The sequence below is a fragment of the Jatropha curcas genome, chromosome 4 (assembly GCF_041381405.1).
Source record: "Jatropha curcas cultivar XTBG-Jc1 chromosome 4, XTBG_Jcur_1.0, whole genome shotgun sequence".
Taxonomy (NCBI): Eukaryota; Viridiplantae; Streptophyta; class Magnoliopsida; order Malpighiales; family Euphorbiaceae; genus Jatropha; species Jatropha curcas.
The window spans coordinates 21,005,857-21,033,770 of record NC_143154.1 but is presented as its reverse complement, the minus strand read 5'-3'; the positions used below and the strand labels follow the sequence as shown (position 1 = coordinate 21,033,770).

General features: G+C 36.1%; 1 non-coding gene across 1 annotated transcript; it reads left to right on the top strand.

Moving 5' to 3' along the window:
- Positions 1–10,884: 10,884 nt before the first annotated feature.
- Positions 10,885–10,991, top strand: LOC149496960 (small nucleolar RNA R71). The gene has a single exon (XR_016320741.1). It is a non-coding gene; the product is annotated as a small nucleolar RNA R71 (small nucleolar RNA).
- Positions 10,992–27,914: the final 16,923 nt, after the last annotated feature.

Genomic DNA, 27,914 nt, shown 5'->3' with positions numbered 1-27,914 from the left:
AAGGAAAAGGAAGAGTCTCCTCAAAATTTCTTATGGAGAGGAGAACCATTGAGGAAATAAGTTTCAAATTCAGAAGAAGATAAAGTTCAAGAAAAGGAATCAAATTAACCTCAAGAATTCAAACATGGCGAAGCCACAAACTCAAAGCATAAAAGCTTCTTCAATACTCAAGCCACTCAAGCTACCACCACAATGTGGGCATTCAAAACTCTTTGTGATGAATACAAGTCATATTTCAGTCAATCAGTGGTAAAACCACTACAACAACAAAGTCAGATTCGCCTAGGGTCATCACTATCATACGAGCTCGAGTCAATAAGTTGATTCAACATCATCAAAGTCGGGAATGAATCCCGTAAAGACATCAAGCCGGGAAGAAATTCCGCGAAGAAATCAAGTCAGAAATGAATTCTGCATCAACATCAAGTCGGGAAGGAATCCCGCAAAGACATCCAGTCGGGAATGAATCTCGTAAAGACATCAAGCCGGGAAGAAATCCCACGAAGAAATCAAGTCAGAAATGAATTCTGCATCAACATCAAGTCGGGAAGGAATCCCGCAAAGACATCCAGTCGGGAAGGAATCCCGCAAAGACATCAAGCCAGGAAGAAATCCCGCGAAGAAATCAAGTCAGAAATGAATTCTGTATTAATATCAAGTCGGGAAGGAATCCTGAAGAAATCAAATCGAAAATGAATTCCACAATCAGCATTAAGTCAGAATTGAATTTTGCCCCAACAGCAAGTCGGAAATAAATTTCGCACCAAGACGGAAAGGAATTCCGCACTAACATCAAGTCGGAGATGAATTCCGCACCAGCCGAGCACGAAGTTCACATCCCAGAAGGAACTACGAAAGACTTGATTCTCCCCATCCCTCGAAGAGTTCTTGGAGATACGTAGGCAGCCGCAAAGGCGCGGTCACAAACATAAGTTTGGTCACAAACATAAGTTTGCATCATAAATAGCATTTTCTCTTTGCCAACATAAAAAATAAAAAAATAAAAAAAAAAGGAGAAGAAAAGAAAAATAAAAGCTGGAGTTGAAAACTCGAAAGGACGGCTTCAGGCAAGAATTGAGCCTGCTAGGCTGAAAACCCGAAAGGGCGGTCTAGGCAAAAGTTAGGGCAAAGAGCCTGCTAGAGTCCAAAACCCGAAAGGGCGGCTACCAGGCAAAAGTTAAAAAAAAAAAAACAAAAAGTGCTTTCATGAATTCTTTTAGAAAGTCCATTTTTGTAGGATAAACAGCAAAGTATGTCCCTAAAAAAAAAAAAATCCCTTTCAAAGGTCTCCTGGGGAGTATATAAATCATTTTTTTCAGGAATCACTAAGTTCCTTCGAGTCAAAATTCACTACAAGAAAATTTTGAGTCTCTAAATCGAGTCTCCAATGAGTCTCTAAAATCAAGTCTCCATCACCAGTGGTCATTCCACAACGAGTCACAAAAATCGAGTCATTCTCAAAAGTTCGTTTTGAAAGCGTCACTCTTTGAGTCATTCCTCGAAAAAAAGAGAGAGAGGAAAATGTCAATTCAATCCCCAGGGTTTCCAAAACAACCCTAAAAAATGTCAAACATAATCATTGAGAGGTAATTCTTTAATACCTCGTCTCCATTCGGACCATCGTTTCTTCGATCCTTTCAGACGAGCGATGTCATCCACATTGTCCGTTTCCTCGAGTCATATAAGTGGCTTTGTTCTCTTTGATTCCTCAACCGATTGGACAAGTACAACACCAATGTTTTGAAGTATTCCATGGTCAGCACCATTCTGGGGGCAAGAAGTGATAAGAACCTTCACCATTCTCCCATCACAGAAGTAATCACGGAATTTTTAGTCTTTCATTAAGAAGAAATTCTATTTCAGCTAATAAGGGCATCAATTCTCTCAAGCAGGGGGCAAAATCCTCCAAGTTGGATTCAGGGGCAAGTGTTATAAAAAAAAAAACATACACAACCTAGGGTGAAACCCAACCATCGTCAATCTCTTTTACACAAACCCAGGGTAGAACCCGGTTAATGGTTAACCTTTTTTTTACATAAAACCTAGGGTGAAACCCTAACCAATAACCAACCATTTTTCACCCAAAACCAAGCCATTTGATCATTTCGACTTTAGGTGGACCCTTGGTTCTCAAAGAAAAAAACAAAAGTAAAACAAATCTCTTTTCAAGCCCTCATTAAGAGGCAAAACATCTTTTCAAGTCCTCTAAGAGGCAAAATCTCTTTTCAAGCCCTCATTAAGAGGCAAAACATCTTTTCAAGTCCTCTAAGATGCAAAATCTCTTTTCAAGTCCTCAAAGAGGCAAAAACATCTTTAAGTTGCAAACATAAATCCATGCATTTGATCATTTCATTTCAAAGGAAAAAAACCAACGGCAGGGTTTCCTCCTCTGCCCATCCTCAAAATTTGCTCCTTCAGACAGCCACTGGCTCTCATAAATCATTTTTATGATAGCCAGTGGGGGGCAACTGTGAATACTCAAATTTTGAGGCTCAAAAAGCCAGTTTTCCCAGACTGTAAACAGTTCGGCCAGACCAGAGGCCATTTTGGAAATTTACCGGAAGTATGCCAATATGGTACTTCAAATGTCCGGGATGTCGCGAGGATCACGGAACTGGTCCCGAAATATTTTTTGGAGGTCCGGAACTCCCGAAAAAGCCTCCGGAACGTAGAACTAGAAAGTCCGTCGGCGGCGGCCGCCGCCCTTCACGCCGGCAACAGCGGCTGCGGCCGCCCTTCATGGCGGCAGCAGTCGCCCTCACCGGCGGTAGCGGCTGCCCTCGCGGCGGCAGCTGCCGCCCTCCAGCCTGTTTTTTGCCTATAAAAATAGCCCCGGGTCTTCATTTCAACGCACTCAGTCTGTGTTGACGGACGCTCCTTCTCCTCTACGCTCCTTGCGATTCTTTTACTGTTTTTCTGCATTCTAGTTTAGCTTTATTGCTTTCTTGCTTTGTTAATTGGTCACTTAAATTGAATTAATTAATATTTCCCTAACGAGGAGCTTAATCTGGAGCTAAGAAGTGGCCGACGACTGACTCAGGTAATAACGAAACCCTGTCTATTTAATTTCAGCATAATCTGCATAATTTCTCTTCTACTCCAATTCTGAATTCTTGCATAAATGCATTCACGTCATCAATTAGGCAAATAAACTGCCTCAATTGAACATGATTAAGCTTAAATGCCTGGTTAATTAATAATCGTGGTATTAAAGCCTAGATCCGACAATATTGGCTAAAAAGCCTAGTTAATCAATAACTATAGTGAAATTGCCTTTATTTCGAACAAATCCGGCTTAAGTCCAATTAATCAATAATTGTGGCTAAATAGCCTTAATTAAACACGTCTTTCTTGGCAATAAATTGCCTATATTGCAATTCAGTTGATCACTTTTGGCAAACAAATTGCCTATAAGTAAGATTAACCACTTTTAGCGACAAATCGCTTAAATCAAAGCCTTGGCAAAATGCCTTAAAATTAATCAATCTTTTGGCTTTAAAGCCTTAAATCAATCATTTTGGCGACAATCGCCCAATCAACACTCTTGGCAAACAAATTGCCTAAATCAACTCATTTTGGCTAAAAGCCTTCAAACAATCAATTTTGGCGACAATCGCCTAAATCACATCAACTTTTGGCAACAAATTGCCTAAATCAATCTTTTTGGCTAAAAGCCTTAAACCAACACTTTTGGCAACAAATGCCTAATCAAATCAATCAATTCCTTGGCAAAATGCCTAAACAAAATGCACAAAGCATACACACACTCATGCATTAAGCATACCCATTCAAAGCCCTTTTAAAAAGGCCTATCGAACACGTTGACTTTGATCTTCCATTCAAACTGAAGTACGTAGGCACGTTTGGGATTTAACCCCGAGCGGCAAGTCGAAATCATCAAAACATTTCATTGGTCCAATTACATCATTTACCTTACAAAGCATTCATTCATTCGGTTAGTTCATCAGCATGACATAGTCTCGGGATCCACCTCGGGTTCGTAGACCATGCTCTTAAACATTGGGATAATTAATCTAGTAATTAGGTTAATTAAAATCGGAGTCAATTTAGGGTTTTTTCCTAGTTTACCCTAAAATAATTAAACAAGGTGGCGACTCACACATTCACGTGCATTTCTGCCCTTAGACATATTCATCATATGCCTAGTATTCGGGGTAGGGGTTCACAGATAAACTCTCTTTAGTTTTAGGTAATCAAATCATTTCGATTTTAAAGAATATTTTTTGAAAACAAATAAAAGAATTTTCTTTGAAAAATCTAATTTTCGAAAAATATTTTTGTTGAGAGAAAAATTAATTTATGTGCTCATATATGAATTTTCTCTCTATCCTACAAAGTATCCTAAATACCTAACCACTAGGGTCTTCGAATATCTTTACACTCAATGTAGGACTTGCCTTGTACGATTTCTTTCCAAAAGAATTCTGCATAAAATAATATTAGCACCAATAACATAATTTAAATTTATTTGTTTTTTTTTTAATCATCAAAATCTGAGATTAGAAATTGACCCTTGAGCCAACAAGAAGAATCAAAAGGAGGCGGATTACCCTCCTCCGCGTCAGCACCACCTATGGCCTCGGCTTCCTCATCCTCCGAACTGTCCTCTCGAGCACCTACTACCCGATAAGCATCTCCGACCTTCTCAATCAGTTTCATGTGGATCATGACAACTAAATCTAATTTGGTACCCTTCCCCCTCCCACACTATCATAGATTGGTCTAGCCGGGTTCCAGACTCATACATACGCAGTAATGCAAGTAACAAAGCACCCCATCATGATAGCCCCTTTATCCGCTCTAGCCACTCTCGCCCATCTTTGGCAAAGCCAATACCCAACATTCAGCAAAACTCCCTATTCAATCGCCCATATAAAGTATAATTCATTCAAGCTTAAGATTCCATCACTCTCACTCCTTCTAAAAATAGTGTTAGATAAGAATTTGTGAATGTATCTCAGGGCAAGATTTCTTAGTTTGGATGCTTTTGAATACCTAGGGTTATAATTAATTTCACCGGTCAAATCTTGCCATGTACTACGTTCATGAAAGTCCTTAGCTATTTGGATTTGAGCATTTTCAGTGGGGAATCCAAAATTATGGCTAACTTCATTCACAGATAAATCAAAAGTTCTACCAAGAAGCCTAAAGCGAATTTTGCTCGGGGGAGCAGTAGGCAATAATCGAATTAGAGATAAATAAGAACTCAAAAACTCTAAAGTTAAAGGCGCATAAACTAGATCCTTCATCTCAAGAAACTGTCCCCATCCTATACGCCTAAGTGGTTCTATCACAGCATCTCGAAGACCCACTTATGCTAAGGCATTTTCATTAATGAATCTATTGGGTAAAATAGAGCAAAGGGATAGTTTATTGTACCTCTCTTGTTGCTCAGGTGAAGCGTTCCTAAATGGAGGAGGAGCAGGCGTCAAAGGAGGTGGACTCGGTGGCGGAGCAGTGGAGGATCGAGCGATTGGCCTTTGTCTAGCGGCAACCGAGGAAGCGGGTCTACTATGCTTGTATTGAGGAGGCATGGTGAAGGATAACGGTGTGAAAATTTGGTGTGTAGTGTGTTTGATTTGAGAGAAAAGGAAGAAAAAGAGAGAAAATTGGAGATGAAAGGGTGACGGCTAGGGCGTGCGAGAGGGAAGTGAGGGGTGGTTAGGGCGTGCGCTTTAAATAAAGGCACAATTTAATGAGCCTGTCTGGTCGTGGCACGGGCGTGCGCCTTGGCACGGCCAGACCGTGTGCGCGCTAATGTGGCCTTGAGGCGGTTCGTGGCACGGGCGTGCTGTCGGACACGCCTTGGGCGTGCGATCCTCTGTCCTGCAAAAGAAAAAATGAAGCGTACCTGGCACGGGTGTGCTAAAGTGCACGGTCAGGGCATGATTACCTCTGACTTACAAGGTGAAATTTTCCTTCGGATCACACGGGCGTGCTACTGGAGACGCCTTGGGCGTGCTAATCCTTGACTCTCAAAATGGTTTTTTTTTCTCCTTTCTTGATGCACGGGCGTGCTGTGGTGCACGGTCAGGGCGTGCTTGCCTCTGACTCTCAAAGCAAAATTTGTATTTATGGCACACGGGCGTGTCCTGGGACACGGTCTAGGCGTGCTTAGTTGTCATATCATGGCACGGGCGTGCGTCTTAGCACGACCTGGGTGTGCTGACCTGTGGATTTTAACTTGATCCTGAAAAATTTTTGACTAAAACAAAAGAACAATTATGGAGAAAATTTGGGAAATTTTGTAATAGAAATAATAAAAACAAATGGAAACAATAATTGGAAAAAGAAAATAACATGTGTTGTCTCCCATGAGCGCTTTTGTTTAACGTCGCTTAAGCTCGACGCACTCAACCTAGTTTAGGTCAGACGAGACTGATGGTATTCTTTACAGGATCAAAGTTGTCATTTTGATAAACTTTCAAACGTTGAGCATTAACTTTGAAACTTCGATTAGACTTACCATCCACTATTTCGATGGCCCCATGTGGAAAAATTTCCTTGATTGTGAATGGACCGGAACATCTAGAGCGCAACTTACAAAGGAATAGGCGAAGTCGAGAATTATAGAGCAATACTTGTTGTCCTACCTTTAGATTCCTCGGGATAATATGCTTATCGTGCCGTTGTTTGGTGCGATCCTTATATATTTTGGCACTCTCATAAGCATGGAGGCGCATTTCATCCATCATATTCAATTGTAGCAACCGTTTTTGACCAACTTCTTTTGTATTGAAGGTAAGAAATTGAATTCCCCGAAACGCCTTATGCTCTAACTCAATAGGAAGATGACAAGCCTTACAATAAACCATGCGATATGGAGACATACCGATTGGTGTTTTAAATGCAGTTTTGTATGCCCACAGAGCATCATTGAGTTTCTTGGACCAGTCCTTCCTAGATTGTCCAATAGTGGTCTCCAGGATCTTCTTGATTTCTATATTGGTAACTTCTACTTATCCACTTGTTTGAGGATGATATGGAGTGCCTACATGATGAGTAACACCATATTTTGCAAGAAGGGAATCTAAATATTTGTTGCAAAAGTGCTTACATCCGTCCGTGATTATTGCCCTAGGAGTGCCATGACGTGTGAAAATATACTTCTTGATAAAATTCATTACACTTTTGGCATCATTGTTTGGAAGAGCAACAGCTTCTGCCCACTTTGACACATAGTCCACTGCCACTAGAATGGATTGGTTGGAGTATGATGGTGGAAAAGGTCCCATGAAGTCCAGACCCCAAACGTTGAAGATTTCGACTTCAAGGATGCTATTTAAGGGCATCTCATGTCTCTTCGAAATGTTACTTAACCGTTGACAACGATCACAAAGGCGAACAAAGTTAAAGGCATCTTTAAATAGGTTAGGCCAATACAAACCGCTTTCCAATATACGTGCTGCTGTCTTGTTTGCTCCAAAGTGTCCTCCACATTCCATTGAATGGCAAAATTTAAGGACACTTTCAATTTCTGCTTCCGGTATACATCGCCAGAATAGCTGATCACTACAATATTTGAACAAAAAGGGCTCCTCCCAATAGAGGTATTTGATATCATGGAAGAACCTTTTCTTTTGTTGATAAGAAAAGTTGGGAGGAGGGATTTTGCAAACAAGGTAGTTAACTATATCAGCATACCAGGGGGTTTGTGTATTTGCCAACAGTAGAAGTTGCTCATGGGGAAAGTTTTCATTGATTTGTAACTCTGTTGTATCTTCTTCCCCCAATTCTAGCCTGGAAAGGTGGTCAGCCACAAGATTCTCGGTTCCCTTTTTGTCGCGAATTTCCAGATCAAATTCCTGCAATAAAAGCACCCAATGAATTAGTCTCGGTTTTGCATCTTTCTTTTCTAGCAAATATTTGATGCTGAATGATTAGTGTAAACTATTGTTTTGGCTCCAATTAAATAAGCCCTAAATTTGTCAAAAGCAAAAACAATAGCTAGCAGTTCTTTTTCAGTAGTGGCATAATTTAATTGCGCATCATTCAATGTGCGACTAGCATAATAAATGACGTGCAACTTCTTTTCCTTTCTTTGCCCAAGAATAGCTCCAACAACATGATCACTAGCATCATACATAAGCTCAAAGGGAAGATTCCAATCTGGTGTAGTAATGATAGGTGCTGAGATCAACTCCTTCTTTAACCTGTTTAAAGCATTTAAACACTCTTTGTCAAAATTAAAAGGAACATCTTTAACTAATAAATTACAAAGAGGTTTTGTGATTTTTGAAGTCTTTGATGAACCTCTTGTAGAATCCTGCATGACCAAGAAAACTCCTTATTCCTTTCACTGAGTTAGGAGGAGGTAGTTTTTCAATTACCTCGATTTTGGCTTTGTCTACTTCAATCCCCTTTTGAGAGATCTTATGCCCTAGGACAATACCTTCACTAACCATAAAGTGACACTTTTCCCAATTCAAAACAAGGTTATTGTCCTCGCATCGCTGCATTACTAAGGATAAGTTATGTAGACATGCATCGAAAGAAGAACCAAATACAGAGAAGTCATCCATGAATATTTCAATAAATTTCTCTACCATATCAGAAAATATGGACATATGCATCTTTGAAAGGTTGCAGGGGCATTGCATAGTCTAAAAGGCATTCTCCTATAGGCAAAAGTGCCATAAGGACAAGTGAAAGTAGTTTTCTCTTGATCTTCAGGAGCAATAGGTATTTGAAAGTATCCTGAATAACCATCCAAGAAACAATAAAAGGGATAACCTGCAAGTCTTTCAAGCATTTGATCAATAAAGGGTAGGGAAAAGTGGTCCTTGCGTGTTGCTTTGTTCAATTTCATAATCTATGCACACACGCCAACCTGTGACTGTTCTAGTGGTAATTAATTCATTATTTTCATTAGAGATCACAGTCATACCTCCCTTCTTTGGAACAACTTGGATAGGACTCACCCAACTACTATCGAAAATTGGATAGATAATGCTGGCATCCAGGAGTTTTATGATTTAAACCTTGACTACCTCCTTCATATTTGGATTCAATCGCCTTTGATGCTCGATTGAAGGTTTGTAATCTTCTTCCATCAGGATCTTACGCATGCATACACTCGGGCTTATCCCCTATAGATCTGAAATTGACCACCCTAGTGCTTTCTTATGCTTTCGAAGAACCTGCAACAACCTTTCCTCTTGATCAAGCGTTAAGTGAGAAGAAATAATAACAGGAAAAGAATGATTCTCACTTAAGAATGCATGTTTTAAATGAGGTGGAAGTTGTTTCAGTTCTTGCTTTGGAGGTTCACTTTCTTTCTCATTTATGATACTTGATTCATTAATGTCATCCTTACTATGTAAAGTGTTTTCCACACATTCATCAACAACATCAATTCGAAAACAATCACTATAGTCCATAGGAAGTTTACATGATTTAAGAACATCAAAGACAATTTCTTCCTGTCCAACCCTTAAAGTTAATTTACCTTCATAAACATCAATTAATGCTCTTGCAGATGCAAGAAAAGGCCTCCCAAGGATTAAAGATCCTTCCCTGTCTTCATCAATATCAAGAATAACAAAATCAACAGGGAAGATGAATGTACCTACCTTTACAAGCACATCTTCTACAATTCCTCTTGGATATTTGATTGATCGATCTACTAATTGTCGAGACATCCTTGTTGGTTTGAGTTCTCCCACACCTATCATCTTAAAAACTTCATAAGACATGAGATTAATGTTAGCACCTAAATCTACCAAAGCTTTTTCAAAATCAAGATTACCAATATTGTAAGGGATAGAAAAGCTTCCTGGATCTTTTAACTTTGGAGGCAGTTTATTTTGGATAATTGCACTGCATTCCTCAGTTAACATTACCGTTTCTTGATCATCGATTTTTTGTTTCTTGCTCAGGATATCTTTTAGGAATTTCACATAGCTAGGCATTTGAGCAAGAGCTTCAGCAAAAGGAATGTTGATTTGAAGCTTTTTGAATACATCCAGAAACTTTAGGAAGCTCTTATCATCTTGTGCTTTCTTCAACCTTTGTGGGAAGGGGACAGGTGGTACGTAGGGTTTTACTTCTTCTTGCTCTTCTAGGTCAATGATGGGAACCTTTTTCTGCTCTTCCATTTCCTTTTCTTTCTTTGATGGCTCTTCTAACTGTTTGCCACTTCTCAAGGTGATAGCCTGTACCTGTTCTTTAGGATTCTTTTCAGAGTTGCTAGGTAACGTTCCTTGAGGTCGAGATGTGATCATGTTTGCGAATTGTCCTAACTGAATCTCCAAATTTCTTATCGCAGCCTGCTGGATGTTGTGGTTTTCTCCATTTTCGTTCATGAAATCTTTGTGTGATTTAGAAAGGGCAGTGAGGAGGTCATCATGAGATTTTTTCTCTTGAGGAAGGAAACCTGGTGGTGCGTTCAAGGCATTGTTAGGATTCCCATAAGACAGATTAGGATGGTTCCTCAATCTATTATCATATGTATTGGAGTATGGGTAATTCTTCCTCCCCTGATTCATCACATAATTTACTTGCTCCAAGGTTTGCGGATTCAAAGAGTCTATCACGCATTCTCCAATCCCATGTTGTGCATTGCATCTGTCACAAACTTGCATGATAGAATTCACAGGATTAGTAGTTAATAGGTCCAATTTTCTTACCATGTTATCTACCTTAGCATTGAGTGCCGTAATGGCATCTATTTCATAGACTCCTGCAGTTCTTTTCCTTCCGGTATTGTTTTGATAATGGCTGTTGCTTGCCATCTCCTCTATCAATTCATATGCCTCATCAATTCCTTTCCTCTCAAAAGATCCACCTGCAGCTGCATCTAAAGTGATTTTAATGTTAGGAGATAATGCATTATAGAAAGTTTGTACCTGTAACCACTTAGGCAAACTGTGATGTGGGCACTTTCTCAACAAGTCCTTGAATCTTTCCCAAGCTTCATACAAGCTTTCTTGATCATGATGAGCAAACATCATTATCTCATTGCGCAGTTTTGTGGTCTTTGAAGATGGAAAGAATTTTGCTAAGAACTTTTGGGCTAATTCTTCCCATGTTGTGAAACTTCCAACGGAGCATGACTGTAACCAAGATCGCACTTTGTCCCTAAGAGTGAAAGGGAAAAGTCTCAGTTTAATTGCATCTTCGGAAACACCATTCTATTTGAAAGTATCGCAAATTTCCAGGAAATTTATGATATGAGCGTTTGGATCTTCACTAGGCAAACCCCCATATTGGATTGAGGTGGAAAGCATTTGGATAATTGCGGGTTTGATTTCAAAATTATTAGCTTCCACCCGAGGTCTTGTAATACTCAAGGTTGTCCCATTAAGATTATGTGTTGTGTAGTCTCACAAGGTGCGGACTAGATGTTGAAGTGGAGGTCCGTTTACGTTTTCGTTGACCATGTCTGCTTGTTGTTTAGGTTTTATTTCACGTGCTCTTCTTGCAGCGTTGTTCCTACGATAAGTTCTTTCAATTTCTGGATCAAAGACTAAGGGTTCAGTCCTTCTTGATCTTCTTTGCATAAACACCTGAAATAATTCTTAAAAGAAAATTAAATTAAAACAAAAGAATGTCTAAATTAACCATAGGGTAATTAGTATTGATATTGATATTGCCAATGTAACACCCCTTCCCGGTCCACCCGTTAACCCGAATGAACCGAGTCGAGATGCTACAACACTGGTTGACTGTATGATTAGACATGCTGATATCATCATACTGAATATTTATATATATATATATCTACAGATGAAGTTTACATTACTAGTGTACTGAATATTTATATACATTATACAAGTGTTCAAAATGAGATGGGCCCAACTGTGTGCCCTGTACATGCCATGAAAGAATAATAAAAGATAGATATCAAAATAGGGAGCTACCCTGAAGACCGTGTCTTCTACAGATGAACTGCTGCAGTTGTACACTATCGCTCTATAGACCAGTCTCAAAACCTGCGAGTTAAACAGGTAACTCGCTGAGCTAATACAGCTCAGTGGATATCTCAATATAGAAAGACATAATTAAGCACACATATATGCAGAAAGAAGTATGTAAGTACATATAATCACACATAACATACGGCTTTCATTCACATTGATGATCTTTCTTACTGTTTATTTTATTGTCTGATTCGTGCAATAGTAAGTTAAAATATCTGTATGGCTCCATAAGGTTATAGTGAAACCGAGGTGATAAGATAAACTGTATGAAACTGGATGAAATTGTATGCTATAGGCCCCAAACCGGATTCGCCTATGCCAATATTGTCCGTTTTGGTGCCCCTAACCGGATTTGCACCGCACGGTTTAATCATATCCACTCAACGGCCTGTAGCCGGAGTTCCAAACTGTATGGGGCGCAGATCTGCTATTCTATGTCGCGACATAGCCTTATCTACATGGTTTCTACCTAACCTCAACGGAGCTTAAGATTAGCATGTCAACAATGTAACACAATAGCACATAAATGGTTTCACAACGTCATAGTTCATCGTATTAATTGATTTCACACCATATAAATGCTTACATGTTGTTTTAATCCATGTTCTTATATTATATTTTTATTTTACAATGATTGGATGCATGCATGTTGAGCAAAGGAATGTAATTGTATAGAAAATGAAGTCCAAAATGCATGAAAACACAAGTCGCGAGCGCGCAGGAACAAGTCGCGAGCGCGAGATGCTTCCCAGGGAGAAGTCGCGAGCGCATCTTCAAACCTCGCGAGCGCGAGAAGTGAAATCGAGAGTCAGAGAGGTTTCTGGCTCAAGTCGCGACCGCGCAGCACAAGTTGCGAGCGCGAGATGAAGTCGCGAGCGCGCTTGTGGAGTTCGCGAGCGTGAAATGTGCCATTTGAGAGTCAGAGAGTTTTAGGTGAAAGTCGCGAGCGCGCAAGTGAAAGTCGCGACCGCGTAGAGTGCAAAATGAGAGTCAGTGACAAGTCGCGACCTCATTCATGCAATTCGCGCGCGCGCGGTTTCCAGCCTGCACAGTCTGTACTCTTTTGGCCATATCTCACAATATACAACTCCAAATTGGGTGATTCAAAAACCCACATAAAGATAACACATAAAGGAACAAATAACTCTTCTATGACACTTCCTAATTCCATCATTTAATAAGGTCAAAATCAAGATGAAGTTGCTGGTAAAATTTCCAGCAAACTCTGTTTCCACTTCATATATTCATCCCCTGTTTTCACATCCTTTCCACTTCTTTCACTCAACAATAAGCAACACATGATCTCATGAGCAACACTCCACACAAGTTTTCATGCAAAGAACATGGGAAATAACAAAAGATATCAAACCTGTCTTGCCACAAAGCTGGGGCTCTGTTTTAGCTTCTCTTTTCTGCAACTTTTGAACTTTCTTCTCCTATACACAAGAATTCTCATAACTCATCTCCAATATAACTCAATTAACGAGTGAATAACATATAACTTCAAGGAATTCTACTTACTTGGAGTGGACTTACTGCGTAACGTGCATGAGAAGTGCAAGGAAATGGAAGGGAAACGTAAGAAGAAAATGAAAAACGTGAAAATAGGAAAGTGAAAATGATAGGAACGGGTAGACTCTAGAAGAAGTGATTTGGCTGTGTAAACTCTCTAATTGGTACCTCAAGTATACAAAGGCTACAACTTACTACCCAAGCTATATGTTTGGAGGCAAACAAGTCCTAAACTTTCCATGCAAATAAGTCCACTTATCATCCATTCTACCCCAACCAGGTTTGGTTCAACCCGACTCAACTCAAGAGGATGTTACAGCCAATCCCCGGCAACGGCGCTAAAAACTTGACAGTGATTTTCGCAAGTGTACAAAATCACAACAAGTAATATAGAGTGAAAAGAGTATTGTATCCACAGGGATTATATACCAAGTACCAAAATTATGATAACCTATTATTATTTAAACGGCAATAAGAGGGATTTGTTATAAGAAAAGTAAGTTTGAAAATAAAACAGAAAGAAATCAAGAAGGGAAAACAACCCTAAAATTTAGATGAAAAGAGATCAAGGATTTAAAACTACTAGGGATATTGATTTCACTTAATTCTATCCAATTTATTTTATTAGTTTGATAATCAATTTTAATTGTTCAAGTAGGGAAAACAACCCTAAAATCACTAACAAGCTCTCCCGATGTATTGTTAGCTATTCTAATCCGGTCTAATTACCTATCTTTCAATAGCGCAATCAAACATGAATTAAATCATTAAGTTCTATGGTTTGTTTTGTGAATTCATAACCTAAGTTCATTAACTTATGAAAACCCCCATGAGTCAAACCATATAACTTTCGCATCAAGTTATTATTCTCATGTAATTTATTACCTTTTTCAAATCAAAAACCCTTCTCCCGATAGTGATTAATGAAATAAATCAATCCAGGGGATAAACTCTGCCTGGAAGCTTTAAGCTCAATAATAAATTATAGCAAGAACAAAGAAAAGCAAATCTAATATTATAAATTGGAATCGAATTAAGCTACATCAAATCCCTAGTATGAGAGTTTAGTAGACATAGTAATTAAATAGAACTCAGTAATACTTGAATAAATCTTCATAACCAATGAAAAGAAAGACAAGATTAAGAGTTTAGAGATAAAAACTCGGCAACAGATATGTGGATGGCTTCCTTGAATCTTGGCACAAATCTTGGACACTTGAAATCTTTGAGAGAGAGAGAATTATGTAGAAAATTACTACAATTCGAGATGCCTCTATAATGAATAGCTCCCCTCTTTATATAGACCTCCTGGAGGAAAATCTGACTCTGTTTAGGAAATAGAATCCTTATTAAGTACGAAATCTTCTTTGGAGATCATAACTGATTAGGCCTTGGATTTCTTCTTAGTTAGGACTCTTCTCTCTTCCTAAATAGGTTTAGATCTTGTTTTGCACGTTTAGGAATATATCTGAGGCGGGCCCATGTGAGAAAAAGATTGGCTTGCGTTTTTAGTTTAAGTCAGCTCTGCCTTTGTAGCACGGGCGTGCCATCTAGCACGGCTTGGGCGTGCTAGAGTCTGGAACTATGAATGGTTGAGCACAGGTCGTGCTATGCAACACACTCAGAGGAATCTTTGTGGCACGGGCTTGCGCCTTAGCACGGCTAAGGCGTGCTAGGCTCTATCCTTTCAAGATAGATTTCATCACGGGTGTGCTAGGCAAACACGCCCTGAGGTTCTTTTGGGCACGGGCGTGCCATGTAACACGAGCCAGCTGGGCTAGCCCCTGACTCTCTACTTGATTTTCCTTAGTTTTAGCATGGGCGTGCTAAAAGTGCACGGGCTGGGCGTGCTCGAGCCTGAGTATTTTGCTTTGTAATGCTCCTTTCTGTGCCAAAACCCTGCAAATTTTTTTCAGATCAAGTGGATTATGATTCAAGGAAGCTTTGAACAAAAATTATACTTCAAATGAAGTAAAAATAAATCAAAGTGATAAAATTTACTAAAATTCTAATTAAAAACTATACTAAAAATACTGTAAAACTGACACCTATCATTTGGTATAATGGAAATCTTGATATTCTACATTCTTTTGTGCTCTTTGTCTATCTTTTTATCCTTTTTTTTTTATTAGCTAAATTTATACCTCGAAAACCTCATTACAACCTAAATAAAGACCTTTTGATATTTTAAATTGTATGCATTTCAATTGTGGAGAAGGGATGACTAATTCTGCATATGGGAATGTTAAACTTAAAAAGGATTAAATAATTTTTGAAAATTTATATTCTACTTATCATAGGTTGAATAAATTTTGGTGTTGAAAAAAAATCTTTTTTTAACTTATGTTTAAATCAAGGAATGTGTTTTATCAAAAATTGAATTTTCGCTTAGATATAATTAGCATGGAAAACACTTGATTTATTCGCATATTAATAATTTTGATGTCTGTTGAACTTGTGAATAATTATCTCCAACCATAGTAAGCTAGTTTTGTCAGTTTATTTTGTTTTTAGTTTTGTTGCTTGAGGACAAGCAATGGTTTAAGTTTGGGGAATTTTGATAGGTGTCATTTTTACAGTATTTTAATATAGTTTTTATTTGGAATTTTAATAAATTTTATCACTTTAACTAATTTTTTCTCCATTTTAAATATAATTTTGTTCAAAGCTTCCTTGGATTATAATTCACTTGATCTTAAAGAAATTTGCAAGGTTTTGGCACAGAAAAGAGCATTATAAAGCAAAACATTCAGGCTCTAGCACGCCCAGCCCGTGCACATTAGCACGCCCGTGATGCATTTTATCTTGGAAAGTCAGAGCCTAGCACGCCCTGCCCATGCTATCTGGCACGCTCGTGCCACAAGTACTTCTCTGGGCGAGTTGCAGAGCACGGCCTGTGCTGAATCATTCAAGGAACTCAGACTCTGGCACGCCCAAGACGTGCCAGGTAGCACGCCCGTGCTATGAATGTAAAATTGTCTTGAACTAAAAACGCGAGCCAGTCTTTATAGCTTACATGGGCCCACCTCAGATATTCTCCTGACGTGAAAAACAAGATCTAAGCCTATTTAGGAAGAAAGAAGACTCCTAATTTAGAAGAAATCCAAGCCTAAACAGTTATGACCTCCAAAGAAGATTTCGTACTTAATAAGGATTCTATTTCCTAAACGGAGTCAGACTTTTTCCCAGGAGGTCTATATAAAGAGAGGAACCATTCATTGTAAAGGATCTCTGGTTCTATTATTTTTCTACATAGTTCTCTCTCTCAAAGACTTCAAGCATCCAAGATTTGTGCTAAGATCCAAGGAAGCCATCCTCGTATCAGTTGTCTAGTTCTTATTTCTAAACTCTTAATCTTGTTTTAGTTTTCATTATTCACTTTGATTATGAACTTTGATTCAAGTATTATTGAGTTTTATTTGATTACTATGTCGAACTAAATCCTCATACTAGGGATTTGATGTAGCTTAAATTCTTTTCCAATTTATAAAATTAGATTTGTTTTTCTTTGTTCAAAGTATAATTTATTATTGCACTTAATGCTTCCAGGCAGAGTTTCTCCCCTGGATTGATTTATTTCATTAATCACTATCGGGAGAAGGGTTTTTGATATGAACAGAGTAATAATTTACATGAGAATAATAAGTTGATGCGGAAGCTATATGGTTTGACTCATGGGGGGTTTTCATAAGTTAATGACCTTAGGTTATGAATTCACAAAACAAACCACAAAACTTAATGATTTAATTCATGTTTGATTACAATATTGGAAGATAGGTAATTAGACCAGATTATAATAGCTAACAATACATCGGGAGAGCTTGTTAGTGATTTTAGGGTTGTTTCCCCTACTTGAACAATTAAAATTGATTAGCAAAATAATAAAATAAATTGGATAGAGTTAAATGAAGTCAAAATCCCTAGTAGTTTTTAAATCCTTGATTTCTTTTCTTCAAATACTGTAGCTTGATATCCTTATTTTTTTTGTTCTCTTTTAATTGTTTAATTTAATTTCTTAAGATAATTCCCCTTATTGCCGTTTAAATAATAATAAGTTAACATAATTTTGGTACTTGGTATACAATTCCTGTGGATACGATACTCTTTCACTCTATATTACTTGTTGCGATTTTGTACACTTGCGAAAATCACTATCACCTTGTTTGGATTAGTTTAGACATTAATTATGCGGCTTTCAATTGTTCATGTTTATGTGATGCCGTTAAATGACATGAATGATAAAATTGAACAATTGAGATAATTAATTATAATGTTTGTTAACCCAGAGATAGACCATTAGTTATAATCAATGAAATTAAAGAGACTTATCATTGTACTTATTAATATGAATGTATATCCAAAGATAACATCCATATTGTATGGAGCATTATTGAATAATTAAGGAGTAAAAAAAAAAATGTAAACTGGATTCCAGAAAGAAGCATGGGCGTGCAACAATGAGCACGGGCGTGCTATGGACTCGAGAGAGAAGCACGGGGCATGCTGTAATGAAGCATGGGCATGCCCTGACTTCTAGAGAGAAGCACAGGGCGTGCTGTAGTGAAGCACGGGCGTGCTTTCTCTGACTTGCATAAAGATTCTCAAGTTGCTCCGCATCAATAAAAGTCTATTAAAATATTTTTCTTCTTTGCATCATTATTGATTAAAGCTATGCATTTAAATATTACCCAAAGGTGAATCTAGATGCATAATTAAGGTTGTTATTTGTTTGAATCCATTTATGTTCTCTCAAAGTATTAACATATGAGTATATATATAATGTTGCAGTTTATTCTAACATGTTCGCTATGGGCATTGGGTTGATTAAGTTCAACGGATTGAACTATGCTGATTGGTCCGAACAAATCCATAATCAGTTAGGAGTTTTGGACTTGGATTTGGCATTAGTCTCTGAAAAGCTAGCAGCCATTACAAAGACTAGCACTGAAGTTGACAAGTCCCATTATGAGGCTTGGGAGCGGTCTAACAGGCTAAGCTTGAACATAATGAGGATGACAATGGCTAAAAATGTTAAGCCATCAATGCCTAGAACAGACAATGCTAGAGAGTACATGTTGAAAATAAAAGAGTACTCCCAATCGGACATAGTTGACAAGTCCATCGTAGGATCCTTGATGAGTGAGCTAACAACCAAGAAGTTTGATTGGTCACGATCCATTCGTGATCATGTGACTGGCATGCAGAATTTGGCAGCTGAATTGAAATCAATGGGAATGGATGTGAGTGAATTCTTTTTAGTTAAATTTATTATTAACTCACTTCCTCTCGAGTTTGGTCAATTCCAGGTGAATTACAACACCCTCATGGAAAAATGGAACATTCAGGAAATCAAGGCCATGTTGATACAAGAGGAAGGGAGATTAAAGAAATTGAAGGAACACTCTGTCAATCTCACATTTCATAATGGAGCTAGTAGCAGCAACAACAAATCAAGGAAGAAAGGCAAGAAAAGGGACAAAGCCCTAATGAAGGTTAATGAGGCCAAATCCGTAAGGAGTTGAAGTGCTACTTCTGTAGGAATAATGGTCACTTCAAGAAGGACTGTCCTAAAAGGAAGATTTGGTTTGAAAAGAAAGATATACTTTATGTTTCAGTATGTTTTGAATCAAATCTTATTAAAGTGCCTAATAATACCTGTTGGTTAGATTCTAGTGCAACTACTCATGTGTCTCATGTTATACAGGGATTCCTTTCGATCCAACCCATAAACGAAACTGAAAAGTTCCTATATATGGGGAACAGAATGAAGGCACGAATAGAATAGGACTTATAAATTGATCCTGGACACTGGTTGTTATCTGGATCTTGAAAAGTGTCTCTATGTTCCTGAATGTGCTAGAAATTTAGTTTCTGTAGGGAGGTTGGATAATGTTGGTTTCAGTTTTAAGATTTGTAATGGTGTTTTTTCATTATACAAACATAAGTACTATTATGGTCCTAGTACTTTGATTGAAGGTTTGTATCATTTTAATCTTGATGCTGAATTTATTGAATCCCTGTTTAATATTGAACACAATATAGGTAATAAACGTAGTCCATATAATGAATGTTCTGCTTTCTTGTGGCATCAAAGGTTAGGTCACATATCCAAAGAAAGGGTTTTGAGGTTAGTGAAAGGTGAAATCTCACCTCAATTGGATTTCTCTGACTAGGACGTGTGTATAGGTTGCATTAAAGGTAAGCAAACTAAGCACACATTAAACAATCCAGCCACAAGAAGCAGTGAATTGCTTAAACTTATACACACTGATATATGTGGTCCTTTTGATGTTCCCTCTTGGGGCGGTGAAAAATATTTTATTACCTTTATCGATGATTTCTCACGGTATGCTTATGTATATTTGCTGCATGAAAAGTCTCAATCAGTGACTATCCTTAAGATATTCATTAATGAGGTAGAGAGACAGTTAAATAGAAAAGTTAAAGTGGTAAGATCTGATAGAGGTGGTGAATATTATGGTAAATTTAATGAAAATGGACAATGTCCAGGTCCATTTGCAAATTTCCTTAAAAGTCGTTGCATTTGTGCATAATATACAATGTCGGGCACACCTTAACAGAATGGTGTAGCTGAAAGGTAGAATCGTACTTTTATGAAAATGGTTAGGTGTATGCTGAATAATTGTACTGTACCTTTATCATTATGGATGCATGCATTAAAGACTACTGCATATTTACTTAATATGGTTCCTAGTAAAGCAGTTCGTAAGACCCTTTATGAACTGTGGGCAGAAAGGAAACCTAGTTTAAGGCATCTTCATGTTTGGGGTTGCCCAGCAGAAGTAAGGATATATAATCCACATGAAAAGAAGCTTGATGCTAGAATGGTTAGTGGATTTTTCATAGGATATCCTGAAAAGTCAAAAGGGTATAGATTTTATTGTCCTAACCATAGTACGAGAATTGTTGAGTTTGGTAATGCTCAGTTTATTGAAAATGGCCAAATTCGTGGGAGTAGTAAACCACGTAAAGTGAATGTGCAAGAGATTCAGATTGAAAATCCAACTGAGGTGGATTTTCCTAATGTCTCTTCTTTAGTTGTTGTTCTACTTGTTGTATCACGGTTTAACAACATGGTTGAACAACAAAACAACATTTCGAACCCACAAAATGACCATATAAATGATGAACCAGTAAACAATGAACAATTCACGAATGATCAAGTGGTTTCATAAGAAATAGCATTACGGAGGTCACAATGACAAAGAAAGTTAGCTATTTCTAGTGATTATGTGGTTTACTCACTTGAGCATGAATGTGAATTGAGCATTGATAAGGACCCAGTCTCTTTCCAAAAAGCCATGGAATATGATAACTTTGAAAAGTGGTTTAATGCCATGAAGGAAGAAATGCAATCAATGAGTGATAATCAAGTCTGGGATTTGCTCGAGTTGCCTGAGGGGTCAAAACAAATTGGTTGTAAATGGGTTTTCAAGACCAAATAGGACTCTAAGGGCAACATTGAAAGATATAAGGCCAGACTTGTTGCTAAAGGTTACACTTAGAAGGATGGCATTGATTATAAAGAGACCTTTTCTCCAGTTTCCAACAGGACGCTTTAAGAATTATTTTGGCTTTGGTGGCTCATTTTGATCTAGAGCTTCACCAAATGGATGTAAAGACAGCCTTTCTTAATGGTGACTTAGAGGAGTACGTATATATGGACCAACCAGAGGGGTTTGTGGTCACAGGAAAGGAAAATTTGGTGTGTAAGTTAAAGAAGTCAATATATGGACTGAAGCAAGCTTCCCGTCAATGGTATGTTAAGTTCAATAATCCTATCACTTCATATGGTTTTATAGAAAACACTGTTGATTGGTGTATTTATATGAAGGTCAATGGGAGCAAGTTCATCATGTTAGTCCTATATGTTGATGACATTCTTCTTGCTGCGAATGATGTTGGGTTGTTACGTGATGTAAAGGGTTTTCTCTCTAAGAACTTTGAAATGAAAGATATGGGAGAGGCATCCTTTGTGATAGGAATAGAAATATTCTGTGATAGATCACAAGGACTGTTAGGATTGTCTCAAAGAGCTTACATTGATAAGGTATTAGAGAGATTCAAAATGAAAAAATGCTCCGCAGGAATATTTCCAATTCAGAAAGGAGATAAGTTCAATGAAATGCAATGTCCTAAGAATGATTTGGAACGTAAAGAGATGGAGTCTATTCCATATGCGTCAGTAGTTGGGAGCTTAATATATGTTCAAACATCTACTCGACCGGATATTAGTTTCGCCGTAGGAATGTTAGGGCAATATTAAAGTAATCCCGGGATGGACCATTGGAAAGCTGCAAATAAAGTACTTAGGTATTTACAAGACACTAAGGATCATATACTCACTTATAGAAAGTCCAGCCATCTAGAAGTGGTGGGATACTCGGATTCAGACTATGTCGGTTGTGTAGATTCGAGAAAGTCTATATTTGGCTACTTGTTTCTCTTAGCTAGAGGAACAATATCATGGAAAAGTGGAAAGCAGTCTGTCATTGCTACTTCCACAATGGAGGCTGAATTTATGGCATGCTTTGAGGCCACTGTTCATGCATTGTGGTTGCGGAACTTTGTCTCAGGTCTAGGTATTGTCGATAGTATAGCTAGACCGTTGAGAATTTACTGTGATAATTCCATAGCTGTCTTCTTCTCTAAGAATGATAGGTACTCTAAGGGTGCAAAGCACATGGATTTAAAGTACCTATCTGTGAAAGAAGAATTGCATAAACACAAAGTGTCAATTGACCATATCGGTACTGATCTGATGATAGCGGATTCGCTAACTAAAGGCTTATCGCCCAAAATCTTCACTCGCCAAAGATGATGGTTATTGGGCTTAATGGGATGAGGACCATTAGGGTTTTAATACCCTTCCTCCGCCTTATAAAAGAGAAAGTAAAATCAACAGCGTAGGTTAAGAAAAGAAAACAGAGTGTAACGGCTACCTCAAACACATACGGTGATAGGTTGTTTGAGAGAGCGTGAAAAGAAAACTCTCATGCTGTTGATAATTTTCTAGCCATTAAGAGAGCACTTACGGACAAAAGGTCAGAGTGAAGAAACATAGATCTGCTGTTACGGTGAGAATCGAATTACCGAAACGAGGTAATCAATAGCTATGGTTCAAGGTACGCTTTCGCTTATTGTGTCTTCTTATTAAACAAATTCTATGAACTATAAGATCTAGCTATATTAAAGTTTATTCAACACTTGACACACAAAAGCAAGCTCGATACTCAACTTGAGCTCTTTTTCAACTTTGTTCCTGACAAAACTAATAATACATTATCTATCATTAGCAATGATATTGTCGTGACTAAGGCTGGCAAATGTCACTAAGGCATTATATTTTTTATTTCTGTATTTTTTAATCATAAAAAATGATATTATCATACAAAGATTTGCATTTGATAGATTTACCTGTATCGTTTTAACAACAGGAAATGAAACAACAGACGGTGGTTATTGGAAAAAGTGATACCTTACTTTGATGGCTTAACTTTTTCCGGATTTTATTGGCATTAATTTAATATTTAAACCATTATTTCAGATTTTTTTATTGTTTATTTGAATTATTTTATTAGATTTTAATGATGCTCTGTACAATTTTTAAATTTTAAATTTATTTTTTTTTATTTTGATATATATTGTTATTGTTGTTTTTCAAATTTTGAATTAAAAAAGGATGACAAAAACAACTTTAATCTATATATATCACGCCTCTTATTGAGGTAATTTCGGCTGATCTAATGTTAATTCTTTGGTCTTCAACTGGAGATAGAGGCAAAGATAGGAGTAGAGAAAAGAAAGAGATAAATAGGATTGATATTAATCGAAACTCATATTTCAATAACTTATTGGAATTGAAAATTTTTTTATTTTTTTATCTTTGTACAATTAATTGCATAATGTTGAGTATGTTTAATAGTTTTCAATTTGTCTATGTAATTTTTATCCTTATGAATGAAAGGTCATTCTTTATTTATTTTATTATTATTATTATTATTATTTTGTCATTTCCTTTAGGTTTTTTTGCTTACGAGGATAGGAGATTAAAGATAAATTTCTTTACTATTGAAGTTATATAGCAAAGTAAATATTTACATCATTGATTTAAAAGATAAAAAAAGAAACATTAAATTCAATAAATATATTTAAAATAACAAAAGGAATTTATAAGATAACATCTAATAAATTTTAAAAAATAAATACATTTGATAAATTAAAAGGAAATTTAGGTATCTTACCATTTATATTTAAAATGATATTCTTCTTATTAAGATTTTAATTTTATTATGTAAATATTAGAAAATTGTATCTAATAGTTATATTTTAAAATTAATATTCATGTACAATAATTATCTATATTTATATTTTAATTTTGAATTTTAAATTTTTGTTTTTTAATTATTCACTCTGTTCTCTTTATACATAGATAACTGAATTTGCATAGGGATTAATATGGTAGTTTAACTAAATAGTTTTTTCAATTTATGCCTAGTCTACCTCCCTAAACAGCATTAAATGAGCTCTTTATTTGATAGATAAACAACTCATGCAGATAAACTCCAAAAGCATAATTAATTAAAGGATTTCAAACGAAAATGAAGGAAATTGTGAGCTAATGACGTTAATTTATCCATTTTTAAAACTTTCTGAAATTAAGATTCCACATTTGAAATCTCGAATTTCCCTCATATTCTGAAGTCTTGAGCAATTTCAATCAAATGAGCGCAAATATGATGAAAATGTGGAGCCAAAATTTTTAATACTCTCACTGTCTCCTCAACTTCTACATTATGCACTAATATAAATTTGGAACAGAACCTGAACATAATTGCATTCATAAGCTTTTCAAACTAAAGGCAATAGAAAGGGCAAACATTATTTCTTGCATCATGAATAATTCATTTTCATTTGATCTCAATGAAGTCCAATAAATTTGCCCATACATTCTCACGATATGTACGCAACTTTTCATCTTTTTTTTTTTTTTTTTTCATTTTGTATAACTTATTCAGAATATGAGCACAACTCAGTTAAAATTACGAAATTACATGAAGTAATTTAGAGTTAATGAAATTCGTGCACATATTTACAATGTGTATATAAAAGGGCTTTTCAAAACTATAGTGCAACCATCCACTTGCGTGTCCATATTTTGAATAATTACACAAATTGTCGCTCATTTTGTGTTCACATCTATAAAGCCGAGCATATTGTTAAAAATACACATGAAAAATAGTCATCCAGTCAGACTTCGAAAACTTAATTGCATTAAATGTCTTTTTTTTTTTTCTGTCACTTTCCTCGTTCAGAGCATAATCTGCATGTGGACTATATAACTAATATGAGGTTATTTAGATTTTTCATTTGACATCCTTCCCAAAGTTTTCATTTTGAGTAAAGTTCTCTATATAAAGAAACGGCCAAATTAGAAAGTTTCCCAATATAAAAAAACTAGAGGGAGTATTTTTTTTTTTTTTTAAGTTTGAAATTATTACTTATTTAAGATAATTATCCATATTTATATTTAAATTTTTGAATAGTTTTTATTTTTAGATTGGACAATTTTATTTTTATGTCCATTTATTTATAATAATTATCCATTTTTATATCTATATATCTTTATTGTTGTTTTCTTTTTTGTTCTTTTGCTATTAGCTTATTTGCAAAAACTTTTTTGTTCTTTACTGTTAACTTATTTGCAAAATAATTTAACTAATACTTATTATCTAGGACTTTTGTATTTTATGCATTTACCCTATTTTAGTTTATACTTGTATCTTTTATATTTTTTTTATTTGCTTATTTCCATTTGTTTAAGGTGGTAGGATTTATTTTTTTTATAAGTATTTATTTTTATACACAACAAAAAAGCAACCTCTGATAAAATGTACAATAATACAGTAATAAAGCAACTCGCGCAACGCGTACTTCCATATAATATTTCTTGAAGTTGGAATTGATTTTGTTTTCATTTGTTCTTTATTATGTTTGGTTAGGATCATTCAAGTTAAAAACATAGGCATAACGTGAGTAAGAACCATTTAGAAATGGACTCAAGAAGAAGCAATGATTGTAACATCAAAATTTGGCTTAAACTATAAAAGTAACCCCAACTATGCCATTGATAGCAAACTCACCCTAAAACGACATTTGTACCCTGGAAACTCCCATTTGAAAACTTAGATATATTGACACCTTAGTTTAAAAATTAAGCCAAAAAATGACTGAAATGATATTTAATATAGTACTCAGTGATTAACCTTGGTTTAGCTTAACCCAATGAACCGAAAACTAACCATTTTGCTCCCTTTCCCTAACCCAAAAATTCCTAACTTGAACAATTGCGCGGAAATCTCAAATCGCACTTTTTCTCTTAAAGTAGTAAGAGCTGAAAGATTTCTTGCAATGCAAAATGGTGCTTTGGATACCGCCGTGTTGCAAAAGTAGTGAATCGCCTCTCTTGGTTATTGTTGGCGGCAAAAATGCATCGGCTGCCGATGTAGATTTGTTCTTTCCTAGATGTTCGTAAACCACTCAAATCACTGCAGGAATACTCCTATGTTTCTCCTTCTTTGGCGAACTAGAAGGCAGTGTCACCGGAGAAGATGACAGCAACGCCATTGACAACTTGCCTAAAAATTTTGGCTTCTCGCTTTGCTTTTTGGAGACTTTGATGTACAAGGGTTTAATTAGCTTCAAATACTTTTGTATCTCTTCTTTAGAGAATTGCTTTGACGAATCATCAGACAATGAATCACACGATTCGAGATGTTGGGCAATTGTTCAAGTTATAGATTTTCTGGTTAGGGGAAAGGAGAGCAAAACGATGAGTTTTTGATTAATTGAGTTAAGCTAACCCAAGGCAATTCAGTAGATCCCGCACTAAATATCACTTCAGTCCTTTTTATGATTTAATTTTTAAATTAGGGTGTCAATATATCTAAGTTTTTAAATGGGAGTGCCCGGAGTACAAAGGTTAACACAGAGTAATTTTATAATAAGTCACATAGTTGGGAGTATTTTTGTAGTTTAAACCACATAATTTGGTCTTCGGGTTACAGGCAAGATTAGTCCATAGATTCTCAAGCCTTGAAAGCTTTAAGAATAAATGTGAGGAAAAGCTATTAAGACATTTATATTTCTTTAACAGTCTTTTTGTTGCTTTGCTTAGCTGAATTCTGTCTTGTTTTTGTTACGTTTGTTGACATTCAAGATGCTAAATTTTGAACATCCTCAAAAAAAAAAAAAAAAAAAAAAGGTGCTTGCTAAGAATTGAAAATTTAATTTTCTAAGGTTTCAGTTAGCTAATATAGGGATTTAGTTCTTGAAAAGAGCATTAAGTATTTACTCAATTGTTTAAGTTTGTGATCTCAATAATTCTTCTAGACGTTGTTTTCTTATTTATTAGGTTTTGATTTTTTTTACATTGTGTTATGGGCTTTTACCAAATTCAAAGTTTCAGAGTATGCTTAATTTATATGTATATTTCCATGTTTCTGCGTTAATAGAGAACTTCTGAGAGTTTTTCTATTTTTTTTTTTTTTTTTTATCAGCCTTACTGTTTCTACATTGCTTTCACTATAACATATGGATTTGGGAGAGGCAGCAAGGTGTTCTCTCCTCCTTTGAAGTATGGCTTGCTAAAAATTTAGGACATACTCAATCATACAGGCATATACAAACATAAATGAATTATATTGGTTAACATTTTTTAGTATAATATTGTTTACGAATTCTATACAGGTTAGAAATAAACTATTTTCAAAATTTTATTATTTTACTGAAATTATTTATAAAGCTTTTCCAAGAGAACTAATCACTAGATCAGTAGCATCATTTGCTTTCTTTGATTCTAATTCCTCTCAATTTTATTTTTCTTTGATTATTTGATTTTCAGCTGATATTTCTTTTATTCTTAGACAATAATGCATTATGTTTTGCTATTCATAGGCAATTGAGCATCTTTTGCATGCATTTGCTAAATCAATTTATTACAAATAAAATTTGATGTATGTTAAAGGCCATTGGTTATATATTAATGTTTCTAATGGACTAGATAGATATAATACTCGATTGTTTTAATGGTTTTGCCGTAACCCCTTGCATGTCAGCGTTGAAAAAATTTTGATCTTTAATCAAAGGCTTGAAATATCCATTGATGTTGATCGTACACTAACTTATCTTCATGCATATCCAGGATAGACACTATTTTCTTATCGTTCATAAAATTCTATATGGTAGGATGTATTTGAACTTAAATGACCAATTCATGAATGTCAATAACTGCTTTCTTCCTCTTTTTATTGTCTTTTCCCCATTCACTACAAAAAAAAAAAAAAAATGCTAAATTGCAATCAATATGTTACCGACCTGCATTGGTCACAATTTGGTGACCGATTAATGACCATGTGCAACGACATTAGAATTTAGATA